Source organism: Rhipicephalus microplus, chromosome 5, assembly GCF_043290135.1.
Source record: "Rhipicephalus microplus isolate Deutch F79 chromosome 5, USDA_Rmic, whole genome shotgun sequence".
NCBI classification, from domain to species: Eukaryota; Metazoa; Arthropoda; class Arachnida; order Ixodida; family Ixodidae; genus Rhipicephalus; species Rhipicephalus microplus.
This window is the reverse complement of record NC_134704.1, coordinates 173,070,602-173,087,753: the sequence shown is the minus strand read 5'-3', so window position 1 is coordinate 173,087,753 and position 17,152 is coordinate 173,070,602. Positions and strand designations below refer to the sequence as shown.

At 44.7% G+C, this 17,152-nt stretch overlaps 1 non-coding gene across 1 annotated transcript; it reads left to right on the top strand.

Moving 5' to 3' along the window:
• The first annotated feature begins 16,770 nt into the window (after nt 1–16,770).
• On the top strand, nt 16,771–16,844 carry TRNAS-ACU (transfer RNA serine (anticodon ACU)). The gene has a single exon. It is a non-coding gene; the product is annotated as a tRNA-Ser (tRNA).
• Nucleotides 16,845–17,152: the final 308 nt, after the last annotated feature.

Below are 17,152 nucleotides of genomic sequence, written 5' to 3'. Positions count from 1 at the left end.
TTAAACTGATGATCGTTGCGTGAGGAAACGTACGATGGGGGCTGAAAAAGAGTGTTGCTAAAAGACGGAATACAATGAAAGATCTTATGGAACAGGCAAAGGCGAGATATTTTACGCCGCAGTGAGAGAGTGGGTAAGTGAAGATTGGCTTTCATCGAGGTAACACTGGACGTGCGATGGTAGTTTGACATGACAAAACGTGCCGAGCGATTTTGAACCGCCTCGATGCTGTCAGCGAGGTAATTGGTATGTGGATCCCAGACTGATGACGCGTACTCGAGTTTGGGTCGGACTAATGTTTGATAAAGCAGAAGTTTAAGGTTAGTCGGAGCCAAAGAAAAGTTTCTGCGCAGATAACCTAACGTGCGATTCGCATTGTTTGTAATATAATCGACATGCGTGTTCCAAGAGAGATTGTTAGAAATATACACTCCAAGGTACTTGTAGGACGAAACCAGATCGAGATTGCTGTGGTTAAGTGTGTAGTCGCACGGTACATTATGAGAAATACAACGGGAAATTCGCATAGCCTTGCATTTGGAAACGTTTAGCTTCATTAACCATGCGTCGCACCATGATGAAATGTGATCCAGGTCTGTTTGAAGGGCAAGATTATCTGCTGTTAGTCCGGATTTCACGGTAAATTACACAGTCATCGGCAAATAGTTTGATGGATGATGAAATGTCTTTAGGTAAGTCGTTGATGTAGATAAGAAATTGTTTTTTTTCAGTTGAAAACAAACCTTACAATTTATTTCAACAGAAGCTTTTACATTCACAAAAGGTATGTCTTTTTTACACACCCTCAAGTCTATGTGCTTTAGTCATTGCTAGCTTATAAATAGTAAAATGGTTTACATGATGGGTTGCAATATTGCCAACTTTAGTGTACCAAATTAGAAAGCTCTTATTCTTTTCAGAGAGAACTGAAATATTACAGGGCAAGTAACTGCCTCAGGTTATTAGTGTCAAGACGTTTTTGAAGCCCATATACAGTTACTTTTATATTTTGCTACATATATTTGATTTAACACACTCATGGTAAACATGCATTTTATTAAGTTCTGTTAGTGTTATACCTGGAATATAATTATCATTCACAGTGCAGCAGAGGGCACAGAAATAACTTCAAAAAAGTGTGGTTTTAAACATTCTCATGGACTGAAACCAAGTACAATACAGTGAATCTCGTGATTAGTGGAGATTGATTTTATGTGAAGGATTCAATGGCAAGCTGTCTTGGCTGCATTTTTTACTCCTTGAGTCAATTGTTACTAACTTGATATATATTTTTTTATAAAGTTAGATGTCAGCATATCAAGGGCTTACCAGATATGTCAATCGCACTGATGCCTCAGGAGTAGCTGATGGTACAATATTATGCCTGCACTCACATATGTGCTTTTAGGAGCACATACTTCAGGTAAGGACATTGCTTCATTACGATGCCTGATTAGTCTTGTCTGGAGCATTTACAACCACTAATGAGGCTATGTACACCCCCTGAAATTCCAAGGTTCATTATGCAGCCGCAACTGATATTTACTGTATCTTTTCAGCGAAATTTTCCACTCGTTGTGAGGCTGCTGTTATTGGCAACAGATCTACTGTTGTACTGCCTCCTACTTGGAGATTTCCAAAGTAATTTTTTTGTTGTGCCTGAGTTAACATAGGCAGTGAATCACATGTGGGTCATACCCACATCCCACAGACAGTAGTGTGCAGGTATGCACACCTGACTGATGAAGAAGGTTTGACATCATGTTAGACAAGCATGGCACATTATTCATGTCACGGGGTCATGACACAGCATATACAATGTCACACTATTTATTCTCTTCCTGGTGCTGCTTCTATTGTTCTTGGGCCGCCTGTCACCTCTCATGCAAGCGCTACTATGACTGTCCATGCCACAAGCACCTTGGTGATCTGACGTTGCAGGAATTTGTGTCACCACATTACCAGCAAGTTATCAAGCGCCATGAATTTCACTGCATTCTCTACTGCAAATTCTGGATGGTTCTGCATTCAGTCCAGCAGCATGGAACAGTGACAGGTGATCAAGCAGCTCATAAGCACACCCATATCTTCATTGCATGAAGCTATAGCGCTACTGTCAGGATTTCATACTCATTGTTTATGTTCTTCCACATTAGTGACTGTGAAACAAACCTCTACCATATAGATGTTTACTTTGTTGTCATTATCAAGTTCAAAATTTGCTTTCAATGTTGCACATTCAAAACATAGCCTTCGAAAGGTGATCTTCAAGACCCGCAGTCGTAATTTCTGTGTTGAATTTTACGCTGGCAACCTCGAGCCCTAGTGAGTGCAAACATTTAGTGCTGGCAACCGAGGAGGAGTATTGTAAATATCGCTGACACATTTTTACTGTGTTTGACAGCATACCAAATTAGTCAGCTAGAGCACAAAAAGTCAAGTTAGCACCCACTGTGTCATCCAAACTTTCGTACGTTATTTTACATTACTTCCGTGAGATGAGTGGCGGTGCCATGAACGAAAAAGTCAGCAACTATACCCTGATTTTGAGAGTGCATGCTTAGGCCACTTTTCTACTAGTAAGACCAGACCCATCATTGCCAACTTGTATAACAATTATAAAGTTTAATCTGTGATTAGTAGCAGCTTTCCTGTTGCAAGGCAAGGCCTCTTGCTGTGAATTGGTAACATCGTTTTTAAATACGAGAGTGGCTTTTGCTAGTCTTTTCATGTGACACTAGACTTGCTGGCGTTTTTTACTGCATATATTTGTTACTTGACATGGGCTCTCATTGATGCATTGTTTCCATATTTTTCTACAGCTCTTGATAGGGTTTGTCGCTACATATTTTACTAACACATCAAAACATTCCTCTGAATTCGTTCACTTGGGTTGAAGACTTTCTTTGGTGCAGACCTCTGTTTACATCTGTTAATAATGACAACTTTTCTTCTGCTTATTGGGCATCTGCTGTATTCCAAGGAAGTGTGCTCAGTGGAGGCCTGTGGCCAGAGGGGTGTCCCAGGAGTTTGTGCTCCCCGAATTCGCAAGTTGTGGGTTGTCCTACTGAGTATAAGTAATAAAAAAGTCATTTTTCATGGCCATCAACATCTGCCCCTCCCCTCCGAAAAACATTCCTGGCTACGGGGCTGTCTCTTTATGAGCTCGTTATTTCTTCTTGCTCATTCATCGTTAGTTCTTACTTTGCATTGTCTGCATGTCTATGAAATACAGGGTGTTTCAAGAATTGTGTCCAATATTCTTTAAAAATTAGAGAAAGGAGGTACTGGCATGCTAGTTGCGGCATTGCCTTTCTTGTGACAAAAGGAATCTTGAGATAAGCACAAACAATAATTGCGGCAGTAAATATAGTAATTACGACTATTACCTTTTTTACCAGTGGTAGTAGCTGGTCGAGTCAAGTGGACGAATTCAATTCCTTTCAACGAAAAGTCTATAGCCACTTTGAAATTTTGGAAAAGCAGCCACTGATAATCACCGTTCAGTGATGCAATCCGCCTAATTTAGCTGATGAAACGAAAACAAATGCACCAGACAGTACACCCGTTGCAAATTGTGTAGAAGACAAGGAAGGATTGTTCGACAAGGAAGTATAAGACGCAGTTCATATCGATAGCTTGTAAACTGAGATAGAGGAAGCTGACGTTTATGAGCAGAAGATTATTCTAGCAAGGGTTAGAGCAGAATATAAGATCACAGATACATTGAAGGCTCGGCAGACGTATCTAGACTTAATACTACAACGTATGAGAACGGAGGCTCAGAAGAAAGTGCTTTCTTCAACAATGTCGCCACAATCTAACAATTACGTCTTCAACGGCCATCTTGTCCCACAGAACTTGGATGAGTGTACCACAGGACAAATAGAGGGACAAAATGGCAGCACACAAGCTCGAACTTCAGCTAGAGGGAAGGCTTCTTCTGCGCCGTTGGAGATCTCAGTAGCGTGCTGCACCTGTCAAGCTATTGACAAGAAGTGTAGAACAACTGCAGTGTTCGAGGTGGAAAGTATTCCCATGATTGAAAATGAAGAAGACTTTGTAGATATAGAAGGTCATTCACGAGATAATAATAACGCATCGAAGCGAAGGCTGGCAGACTCAGACGTTACAAAGCCGTCACCGCCGTGCGTACAAGTGCCCGACCGAGGAAACTCGAGGCCACTTCATAGAGCGAGAAGGAATTAAAAAAAAAGAAAAGTTCGTGGTGACAAAAAAGCAAGCCCCTTGTACAGCGCGAAGCTTCTTCTCAATTAGAAAGGTGCACAAATCAAAATTGAATAGAGCATGTACGGCACTGCCGATTGCTGGGAGGCGACGAAATGCCGAGACAGTGTCATAGCGTCAAAGAGAAAGGATGAGACGAGAATGGAGGCAATGTAAATGCAAGGTAGATGGAGCCAGGCAAAGAAAGCGAAGAAAAAGTTGCCAGAGAAAGAGCTGCACTATATTCTTTGGAAGCACCTTCATTGGGAATTTAGATACCAAGGAAGCCTTCTCAGCGACAAGAGAGGTGCATCGATGTCAACGCACTCAATAGCATGAACCTGGCACAAGTGTCGTAAGCACCACTGGAAGATCAAATGCAGGAGAAGACCCGGATGACACTACTAGGACTTACGTAAAACTCTTGCTAATACTGACAAACATTTTGGACGCGGAACTCATGTGAGCGTTGAGTTTTTTTTGTCGTCAGGTGGCACTGTGGGGGCGTGGAGGATCAACGATGTAGCGAAATGACTAGTCGCCCAGATGTGAAAGAGACACGTCCATTTATTGTCAGTTCTAGCGGTGAACTGCCCCGACGGAGGCCGCACGCCCCGATTCACCTTCTGCTTCCTCTTTTTCGATAGAGTGCGGCACGCTCCAAGTTCCTCCGTTATTATTTTGCAACAACATCTACCATTCATTTCGACAATGCCCTCAATGATGACACTGTTTCTCTAGCCATTAGCAATCGTCAATTTAGACACTTTGCTTTGTGCCTGCTTATCGATACTCACCTAATCTTCTCCTTGAATGCAAGATAAACAGTGTCCCCATGGAGGAAATTGTCGAAGTGAATGGTAGATGCACTATTTGGTGTGCCGGTTTCGGTTTCGCCAGCTAAATATAGCAGAATGAGTCGCTCTGCGGTGATTACCAGTGGCCGCTTTTCCTAAATTTTAAACTGGCTATGGACTAATTGTAGGAAGGGGTTCAATTCACCCATTCGACCCAACCGGCTATTAGCACTGGTTAATTAGATAATTGTGGTAACTTCTATAATAACTGCTCTAATAATGTTTGTATCTATATAAAGATAAGGTGAAACGTGTCAAACACTTTTTTTAGAATAAGTTTTTGGAATGCACTCAATAAAAGACAATTCTTTCAAGGTAATGAAGATATCTAAATTTAAAATAATGACTTAATTATGTATATCAATTCTTTGAGGGCATTTCACGCGAGCAATATTGAATAATGTTGCCACATTTGACTTTTTTTCCAGGAACTTGGTGAGTTCCAAGGACACAAATAAAATAAGTGCTGTTGGCCTGTGAATAAGCTACAAATTAAAAATATTTCAGGCAATATTGGTTTTGCAGATACTTTAAAAAAATTGTGAGTGTCACTTTGTTCGAAAAAGCTCTGTATTCAGCATCAAATACTTGACTTGGTGGTCGCGCTATAAATATGCACAAAAGTTCTTTTTGAAGCTCTATGGAAGGCTGAATATAGGTGGAATTATTAGAGGGTATCATTATTGAATTCGAAAAAATGTTTTTTTCACTATGTATCTGCACCAACTTTTCACCTACTTAACTCAAGCGACATGACAAACTGGCAAGGGCAATATTCAGCAGAATCCAACTGACCTGTAATACACAGAGCGAATTCGGTACTCTCCACAGAGTAATTGAAATGGGAATAGGGTTATCGTCTGCATTCCATTGCCAACGCAGGGGTGCTACAAGGTCTGTATTCAGTGTGGTGACTTCCAGGCTAGCCATGCAGCTTTACAGATATAAAGTCAGACATCCTGCTTTCCTGGGGAGTTCTGCAACAGCAGTAGGTGTGTTTTATGCACTTATTAAAAATATTTAGTCATATTCGGTACAGATGTCTTATAGCATGCTTGTAACATTGATGCAGTATGCAGTACACTGATAAACACTATCGTAAAACAACCATTTTTTATTTTTCTGGCTTTCTGGAGAGGACCCTGCTCACTGAGGCGCAAAGCCTGTCATAATACAGAAGCGAAAAAAAACTTTAAATTAAGAGCTGGTAGCCAAGCCGATAGTCTCGTTTATGTTGTGCGTAAGAGATAATTGTGTACTTTATACATTTTAATGGCTTGATGGCTCATCTGGGAGTCATCACCGGTGGCATAGCCAGGAAGGCAGGAGGAGCTGCTTAAATCCCCCCCCCCTCCAGCACAGTCCAGGTATTTTTTATCCTAAAGCCATCGATTGTCCTTCTACAGTGACCGGTTCGTGACCGCCTAGTTCATCGATGTCTCAGCAGAAGGTGCTAGTGGGAGTGACAAGCAGACAGACTTATTCACGGTTACTGATAAAGCCCTCTGAATCTTTGCCCCACACATCATCATTCACTTCGTAGATATGCTGTGATTTTCTTAGTTCTGCATGTGCCTACCTATATGCACACATACAAACACACAAGAGTGTACATAAAGTATGACTAAAGTCGCCTTCCCCTCACACACCACCCCTGAGCAAAAAATATCTTTTTGCTAGGCAGCTGGCTCCACACTCTAGCGACATTTATTGTAGCGCACCTTTGTTGGCAATGAAATGCAGATGATAGTTCTTTCCAATTTCAATTGCTCTGCATCAAGCTTGCTGTGTGTACCCCAGGTCTGTGGAAGTCTGTTTAAGATTGCCCTTGGGAGTGCTTCATGCCATTTGAGTTAGGTAGGGGTAAAGCTGGTGGAGATACATAATTTCAAAAAAGTCCTTCTCGAGTATAAAAAATAATACCCTTTAGTAAGTTCACCTATATTGAGGCAGTACATGGAGCTTCAAAATGAAATGTTGTGCATGTTTTTTTGACCAACCACCAAGGCAAGCTTTTTGATGCTGAATACAGAGCTTTTCCCCCAAAAAAGTAAAATTCACGATTTTTTAAACTATCTGCTGAACTTCAGTGAGTGAGTAAAAACTTTATTGAACATGTCCGGCGTCATAGAGCGGGGTGGGCCTACAACACCCCGGCCTAGGTGACGGCCTCGAGTCCTTGGACCCGGGCCCTGGGCTTGCCGGAGAGCCCACAGTTGATCGGCAAGGTCGTGGCTGAGCAAAGCTGCCTCCCATCGCGCCTCGCGGTTCGAGACTGCCATGTCTACCGGGTTCGTAGGGGACTGCTGCGCGTTACCGGTACACTTCCACAGCATGTGCTGCAGCGTCGCTCAGGCTCCGCACGCCTTAAACGCGTCGGACATAAATGCCACAAAGACACAGTTTACGTTGACGCTGACCATTACGACTGCCACCGCGGCTTCGCGGTCGCGATCATGGATCATGTAGGAACTTGCGTCACGAGTGCGATGATAGGCAGGGAAGAGACGGAGGCGGCAGAAGAAGCTGCCATAGCCCTCGCGATAGCCACCACGGACGCCGAGGGGATAATAGGCGACTCGCAGGCGGCGATACGCAACTACGCCAGCGGCCGGATCTCCCGCGAAGCGGCCCGCATTCTCCAAATTCACGAGCGCAACATCTGCCGCAAAAACGACAGTTTCCTCGTATGGACCCCCGCACACACGGGCCCTCCGCTTGCGGGCAACACGACTGCCCACGCCACGGCTCGAGGACTTACACGCCGAGCTGCGACGCCTGCCGACAGTCCCGATGTCTCGCACACTTCGACAGCGATGCGAGAATGGACGTGGGGGGATCGCATGACCACTTTCAGAGACATCACGCAACACTACAGACTGCACAGATGCAAATATCCACCACCCCACGCCAAACTAAACAAGAAACAGCAGGTTGCCTGGAGACAACTACACGTACCCGAATCTGGTGATCCTTCACCTCTGCTAAACTTCAGTGCGTCAGCATCAAAATGGTCAGCATCACATATTTTATTTGTGTCCTTGCAATTTGCCATGTTACCAAAAAAGTATTCCAAGACGTGGCAACATTATTCATCGTTGCTCACGGGAAAAGCTCTCGACAAATTGATATACTAAACTAAGTCATTATTTTTGGCTGGATCACTTCATTACCTAGCTGGAAATGCCATTCATTGAGAGCATTTCAAAACGGCTTTTGAAAGAAATTGTTGTGTGACGACGTTTAGCTCAGTCGACGCCATACTACAGACCCTCATAACTAGAGAGCAGAATTTTTGGCAACCGAATTAAATGACCAGGACAAGTTTCCGTCTTGAAGAAACATGTAAACTTTTTCCGCCCTACTCGTGATGGTAAAAAAAAACGCTGGGTGATTTTGCATGGCATAACCCTAATTGTTGTACTGTTTATTACACTGAATTACTCCTATGCTTCTTTTACCTCAACTAATTTTTTTAGCCAATATTTTGGTGTGTTTATTAAGTTGCTTATGCTTCCAGCCATTTTATTCTGTATGATACATATTTTTATTTATTATCATTTATTTTTGTGCTGCAAGCCGGTGCCTCTAACAGGCCTATTAGGTGTCTTGAAATGAATAAATTAATTGTGGCCCCGCCGCGGTGGTCTAGTGTCTAAGGTACTCGGCTGCTGACCCGCAGGTCGCGGGATCGAATCCCGGTTGCGGCGGCTTCACTTCCGATCGAGGCGGAAATGTTGTAGGCCCGTGTGCTCAGATTTGGTTGCACGTTAAAGAACCCCAGGTGATCGAAATTTCCGGAGCCCTTCACTACGGTGTCTCACATAATCATATGATGGTTTTGGGACGTTAAACCTCACATGTCAATCAATAAATTAACTGTGCTGGCACTGTTTTCTTCCTCTGTACTTGCCTGGTGTGCTTGTGCTGACAAAATATTTTTCCTGTTTTTCAGAAAAGAAGTCTGCACAATACTGTTATAATAGGGAAACAACACAGGTGCTCTGGAGAGAGAGAGAGGAAACTTTATTAGAACTTGGCCGGCAGCTTGGTCTTGGTGGCCTCAGATGGCGGCGCTGAGTCCCTGAACTCGGGCGGCATCTTCGGCCTGCCGGACAGCCCAGAGCTGGTCGTTGAGCTCCGAGCTTCTGAGCGCCGCCTCCCAGCGGCGGCGTCGCCGACGGAGAAGGTCCCCCGCGGCTGCCGCAGACGGGACGGCGGCGGGAACGAGTGAGCTCGAGGCTTCCTGTTGCCTGGTATTGGCAGCCGCCATAGGCGCATCGCGAACGGCGGCCGTTTCTCGACCATTGTTATCGGCGCATTCCCAGAGCATGTGGCGCAGCGTTGCTCTGTGCCCGCATGCTTTACATAGATCGGTAATGTGTAAGTGCGGGTAGCAGTGGCGTAAGACGACCGGGCTGGGGTAAGAGTGGGTTTGTAGTAAGCGATAGCTTACGGCATCGTGTCTGTTTAATTTGTCATGCGGTGGCGGGAACTTTCGCCTTTCCAGTCTGTAGTGTTGCGTAATATCTCGGAACGTGATGAGACGATCACCCCACGACCATTGTGGTCTGTGTTGTCGCTGCGTGTCTGTCAAAGTGTCTCGATCCGGCAGATCAGAAGCCCCGTTCTCGGGAGCGGAGGCGGCGGCCACGGAATGTGCCGCGGCTCGGCGAGTGAGACCTCGAGCCGCGGCGTGGGCCGCCTCGTTGCCCGGAAGCGGGACATCGGTGTGTGCCGGGGTCCAAAGGAGGAAGACTGTTAAATTTTGTTGTGGCGATCGCGACGCTGAGTCACCATCACCGCACATCTTAAGGATGCGGGCCGCTTCCCGCGAGACGCGGCCGCGCGCGAAGCCGCGGATTGCTGCCTGCGAGTCGCTGATTACGATCGTAGCGTTCGGCACCGTGGCGATTGCTAGGGCTATCGCGGCTTCCTCGGCCGCCTCCGTATGTCCCGTGGTCACCGTGGCGCTCGCGAGGCATTTGCCCGCACGGTCAACGACCGCAGCGGCGTGTGCGTGTCTCCCGTCCCCATATCTCGCGGCATCTACGTACACAACTTCGTCGCTAGTGCCGTACTTCTTTTGAAGGTCACTAGCTCGCTGGTTACGGCGCCCGACGTGGTGCGTCGGGTGCATATTCTTAGGAAGCGGCGGAACAATTAGGCGGTCGCGAACCGAGGCAGGAACATCCGCTTTTTCTCCCTGCTGAGTGTGGTACCGGATGCCAAGTGACTCGAGGATGTGTCGACCCGTCTTAGACCCCGACAAGCGTTCGTTTTGCGAAACGACATGGGCCTCAATTAACTCGTCGAGTGAGTTGTGCAGTCCAAGTTCTAGTAACTTTTCAGTGCTCGCATTCAGTGGAACTCCAATTGCTCTCTTGAAAGCTTTTCGTATTATACATTCGATCTTGTTTTTTTCTGAGCCTAGCAATTTGAGGTAGGGGGCAACGTATGTTATACGGCTTATTGCGTACGCCTGCACTAGACGGATCGCGCAGTGTTCGCGCATACCAGTACGTCTGTTCGTGATACGACGTAGGAGTCGGATCGTGTCGTCTACCGAACGACATAGTCTTCGCACCGTCTTACCATTATGGCCGTTTGCCTGCAGGTGTAACCCCAGAATTCTAATTTTGTCTACGTGTGGAATGGGAGTGCCATCTGCCAATAGAACGTTTATTTTGTAGCACTCCCTTTCCTCGTCGCGCGGGGTTTTGCGACCTCTACTTGTAGGTTTGTAGATTAGAAGTTCCGACTTGGTTGCCGAGAATTCGAGGCCCGTTCCTCGCAAGTACTCCTGAACTTCGTCTACTCCTGCCTGGAGCGTACGCTCGACGTGACCATCACAACCTCCGCCGGGAACCCAGAGGGTGATGTCATCCGCGTAGATACTGTGATACAATCCTTGTATGCCTAATAATTTCTCGGGTAGCCCCAATAGAACTAAATTAAAGAGTAATGGCGAAATTACGGAGCGTTGTGGCGTGCCCCTCGAGCCCATCTCAAATTCTTGCAGTTCCACATCTCCAATGACGACGCGTACGCGTCTGCCGGCAAGGAAGTCACGTATGTAATTATATGTTTTTTGTCCTAGTCCTAATGTTTGAACTCTGTTTAAAATTGCTTCGTGTTTAACGCTGTCGAAGGCCTTTTTAATATCTAGGCCAAGGATCGCCTTGGTTGAGCTGGTAATGTCATCAACAATGTGGTGCTTCAGCTGAAGCAACGCGTCTTGTGCGGAGAGATTGCGGCGGAATCCTAGCATGGTGTGCGGAAATACATCGCGGACTTCGAGAAAGTCAGTCACGCGTTTGAGGACTGCGTGCTCCAGAACTTTTCCTACACAAGACGTGAGCGAAATTGGCCTTAGATTATCAAGCGCAACCTGCTTGCCCGGTTTAGGAATCATGATAACTCGAGCTCTTTTCCACGCTTCAGGAAGGGAACCACGTTGCCAGCACTCGTTGATATAAGTCACAAATCGGGAGATTGACTCGTCATCTAAGTTGCGGAGAGCCTTGTTCGAAACCCGGTCCAGGCCGGGCGCCGATCGGGTGTTTAGTTCAAAAAGGACTGCCCGAATTTCCGCTTCGCTAAATTCGGCGTCTTGTTGGTCATTAGCAACGTATCTGGAAGTATCTGGAAGTTATGATATTCTTTCTTTGTATTTTAAATTCCAGATACAAAGCCAACAAAATAAAATAAATTTGTTCACAATTTCTGTTCACACAATTTGTAGCATGTCTGTGCTGTATATCGTTTTATGATCATGGGAAAATAAAATTGGATTCAAGTGAATAGGAAACCCCTCTGCTGATTTTTAAACATTTGAATTCACTATGTAACTTTTTTAGCATGTGCAGGTGCCGTCTAAAGTTCCCAGGTGACGCTGCCACAGGATTAGTTGGAAAAGTGGCCTGGGAAATTTTGAATGACCTTGTACTTACAGAAGAAAGATTTGTTGACTACGTATACCTCATGTTGAATCTAGTGGAGAAACATTTGTTATTTACGGACATGTAGCAATAGTATTATGAGAAGTGTGTGAGAGAAGGCCCTACGGAGCAAGTGTTGTTCCATAGCAGTACAGACATGTACCAATAGTATTATGAGAAATGAGTGAGAAATGTTCTACAGAGCAAGTGTTGTTCCATAGCAGCCGTTACTTTATTTCTTCATTACTAAGATCTCTGTGAAAGTTGAACGGACTGTGTGTTTCATATGTTCTACATGATTTCTGGTGTACTATTTTTTTTACGCAAGTGGCTGGCAGCATGTTACGTACGCCTTTTTACGTAATCAAGGAGAAATATATTTTGCAGTGTATATAAGAGATGTGATTAATTCAGGAGATGAGTGGCCAGAGTGGCTACCTGTATTAAATGAAATGGTCGTGCTGAAACGTTTTTAATCATATTACGCCAAGCAAATTATGTTGGCGTATTAAATGCTTTTTTGTACTTCTTGCGAAAGTGTTTGTATTAATTTGTGTACTGATGTACTTAACTCTGAGTAAAGGAAAAAAAGGCGCAGTGGCTTAATTGGTTAAAGCGCCTGTAAACAGGTGGTCGTGAGTTCGAATCTCACTGGTGCCTCGAGAGTCAAGACTAACGTCTCTTTATTTTTTTTTTAAATATAGTTCGAAACACTTCTAGTCGTGTCACTACCTGAAAATGACAATGCGCCGGCGCCGTGGCTTAGTTGGTAAAAGCGCCTGTCCAGTAAACAGAAGATCGTGAGTTAGAATCTCACAGGTGCCTGAAGAGTCAAGACTAACGTCTCTCTATATTTTCTATTTGAAATAATGTTCGAAATTCTTCTAATGGTGTCACTGCCTAAAAGGGACGATACGCTGGCTCCGTGGCTTAGTTGATTGAAGCACTTGTCTAGTAAACATAAGGTCATTAGTTCAAATCTTACTGGAGCCTCGAGAGTCAAGACTAACGTTTCTCTATATTTTGTTTTTGAAATATAATTCAAAAAACTTTTAATGGCGTCACCGCCTGCACATGACGATGTGCCGGTGCGGTGGCTTAATTGGGTAAAGCGCCTGTCTTGTAAACAGTAGATCGTGGGTTTGAATCTCACCGGTGCCGAGAGAGTCAGGACTAATGTTTCTCTATTTCTGTTTTTGAAATATGGTTCAAAATACTTCGAGTGGTGTCACTGCTTGAGCACGATGCCGGCGCAGCAGCTTAGCTGGTTAAAGCGCCTGTCTAGTAAACAGGATATCGTGAGTTCGAATCTCACCGGTGCCTCGAGAGTCAAGACAAACCTCTCTCTAGTTTTTTGTTTTCGAAGTTTAGTTCCAAATACTTCTGATGGTGTCACTGCCTGAACAAGACGCTGCGCAGGCGCCGTGGCTTAGTTAGTTAAAGCGCCTGTCTAGTAAACAGGAGATAGTGAGTTTTAATCTCACCAGTGCCTCGAGAGTCAAGACTAACGTCTCTATATTTTTATTTTTGAAATATAGTTTGAAGTACTTCGAATGGTGTCACTGCCTCAACACGACGCCTGCGCCGGCGCCGTGGCTTAGTTGGTTAATACGCTTGTCTAGTAAATATGACATCGCTAGTTATAATCTTACCGGTGGCTCGAGAGAAAAGACTGACGTCTATCTCTACATTGTTTTTAAGACATAGTTCGAAGTACTTCAAATGTTGTCCCTGCCTGGACACAGCGCCCGCGCCGGTGCCGTGGCTTAGTTGGTTAAAGCGCCTGTCTAGTAAAGAGGAGATCTTGAGTTCGAATCTCCCGGTGGCTCCAGAGAAAAGACTGACGTCTATATGTATTTTGTTTTTAAGCGAGGTTAGACAGAATATATTTGTCGGCAAAGACAGTGCCACTACGCTTATCTTACGAAACTCAACATCTTCGCTTTAGCAATCATAGTTTGGTCAAGGTCAACATTGGCGAAAAACGTAAGGCTGTGAAGTTTGTTTGGTTTTTATGGAAAGTTAATGAAAAGCTGCTGCAAGATAAAATATTTGTCACAAAAACCCAAGAATGCCTTTTAAATGCTCTTCGTTTGGAGAACTATAACTTCATAGCTGTGTGGGAGCAAATTAAGTGTGTTATAATGATGGTTGTGATAGAGAGAGCCTGTCTATTACGTAATCGGGAAAGGCAACAAGAGAGGCAGTTACAAAGCGAACTGGACTACATGTTGAGCGCAGAAAATGAAGTGTCGGGAAAGTCTAAAAAAGAAATAAGGAGGCGAAAGCAAAGCTAGATTTCATCGAAGTAGAAACGTACAGCGGAGCAATGATAAGAGCTCGCATGAACGGCTGTGGATGGGCGAAACGCCCACTAAGCGAGTGCTCAGTGAAGAAAAGAAACATGCAGCAAACAAAGAGATAACTTAAATTTGATACCACAATCACATTACCCGGGACCGCGAAAAGATAAGCCACGTCTTTGTTGAGCTTTATACGGAACATCTCAGCAATACAATTTAAATCACGAACGATACAAAGAAGACTTTTTGGCCCTTATGCCGAAATCGGTAGACTCTAAGCGGGAGCTACTAGAAGTAGAAATTACTGTAGCAGAAATTGAAACAGCTATAGATAACCTGAGTAACGGCAAGTCACAAGGGCTGCATGGGCTGGGTTGTGTCATATACAAATGTTTTAAGACAGAAATGGAACTGCCTTTACATCGAGTTATCAAAGAATGCTACAAGAAGCAAACACCTCATTCTTTCAGGACAGCACACTTAGTAATAATCCCCAAAACTTATGACCCCGCAAAGCTGCTTTCAGTGGTCCTACCGACCTATCAGTTTGAGCAACACCGACTATAAAATATACATGAAGGTTCTAGCAAGACGGCTCCAAGGCGTTGTCACATCTCTTGTCGGCCCGCATCAGACATGTGGTATTAAGGGCAGAACCATATTCACATACACATAGCCAGAAGTATTTTAGAATGCTGTGACGCAAAGCATGGCCGCGTGGCCATGATTCAGATAGATCTGCATAAAGCGTTCGACAAAGTTGTACATGAAGTTTTGTTTTTATTGCTGGAACATATGAATGTAGGAACTGTCATTACCGAAGGTGTTAAAATGGTGTATCACAACTATATGGCCAATGTGGTAATCCACAAAGAAGTAAGTGCTCCAATTCTTCCGCGCTCGAGCGTGAAGCAAGGTTGTGCTTCGTCGCCACTCCTTTTTGCGCTTTACTTGGAGCCATTTTGTTTGCGATTACTTGCAACACCAAGTATAAGGAGGTATACGTTTCTCAGAAGTGAAATTAAAATTTTAGGTTATGCTGATGACGTTGCAGTGTTTTGCAGTGGCAAACAAAGTGCGCAAGAAGTTGTACGAATAGCTAGGGAATTTTGTGCAGCAACGCGTAGTGCAAATAGTTGGCCAAAATGTCTGGGCTTTTGGCAAGGCAGTTGCAAAGCACACCCGAAGTTTATTGTAACACGAATTGGAAAATCATGCCAGGAAAGTACCTCGGTGTGCCTTTGGATCATTACCGCAATGCTACAGGGTATTAGTCTGAGGAAAATAAACGCATTAGAAATTGTGCTGATAAGTGGGGTGGCCGCAATTTTGCTATGTTCACCGGAGCGTCCGTGTGCAACGTACTTTGGTTGCAAAAGTGTTCTATGTATTAGATGTGTTAACCCTGACCCGTACTTCAGTCCAAAAAATGCACCGAGTATTCGCGACCTTTATATGGGGATCGCAGTGGGAGTGCACGAGCTGGTGCAGTTTATTTCGTACGCTAAAATATGGTGGTCTGGGCCTTTTACATTTGTTTTTCAAGCAGTTGGTGCGCAGATTCATATTTGCTCAAAATAAGACTGACAATTTCTTTATAACAGTGATACAAGCAAGACTGCAGAACCCCTCACCTGATTTTATCATGTCATCCTTTTCTTTCGAAGATGGACTACTGAGTCCTTATTTGCGAAAAGTAGTTACGGCTACATGCCTGCTCAAGGAAAGGTTTTCGTATGAATACTTGTTCGGCGTGCCTAAAAAGAAACTGTATCGTGGCCTTCTTGATGTCTACTTACCAGTGCCGGTCTATCGAGCTCCGTAAAGGCTAGGTTCCGAGCATGACGTGCTAAAGCGTGTTAAAAGCATGTTGGTCAGACCCGCTGTCAAAACATTCTTCTTTCAAGTGCATACCGGTACTCTCCCTGTACTGCCCTGGCTGAAAAGTAAAGGGCTTTTTGTACCGCGGTCTGTCAACTATCTAATCTGCGGCAAACCAGAAACGATAAATCATATCTTTCTTGATTGCCATGATGCTGTTTTCTTGAGGCACGTACTACAACGGACTCCCAAAAAGATCTACATATAAACGCTTTCGGAATCCGTTTTCTTCCGTGTGCAGCTGCAGGGGAAGTGCCTATTGACATGTTAATGATGCTTTGCATGCATAGTGTGTGGAAGAGAAGAATGGATGCTCGACATAATCGTATAGACGCTCATTCAGCAACAGACTATTTTGTTGAGAGTATGCTGTATACAAGAGACTTGTTTACGTCGCAGCCTGAACCCCCTGAATGGTTACCTGTACTGAACCAATTGGCTTCTGTGAAGCCTTTTTAAACCAAGTACACTGGCCAAGCTGATGCTGGTGTTTTATTAAGTGTATATATTTTGTGTATAATCATTTTGCTTGAAGTTGTTTAAAAGCAATAAAGAAAAAAAAGCGCCGTGGCTTAGTTGGTCAAAGCGCCTGTCTACTAAACAGGAGATCGTGAGTTCAATTCTCACCGGTGCCTCGAGAGTAAAGACTAACGTGGGATCAACACGAGCTCGGCGGTCAAGCGTTCGCTGGAGCAATCTGCGGGCACTGCTCACGAGAGCAAAGTTGAGGGACCACCAGCGAAGGCGACACCGGCACGGCGCTCGGGCCTCAGAGCGAAGTCTAATCTACCTGGGGACCGACCGGTTGGCACTCCAAGGGACCAGCAGCTAACTGATGCGGGACCACCGGATGGCCCCGGAGACGTCTAGCAGGGAAGGGAGCTAGACATAAATGGTAAGCACCATGCTCCGGGCCTACCCCCTCCTTTTTTTAGCGAGTAAC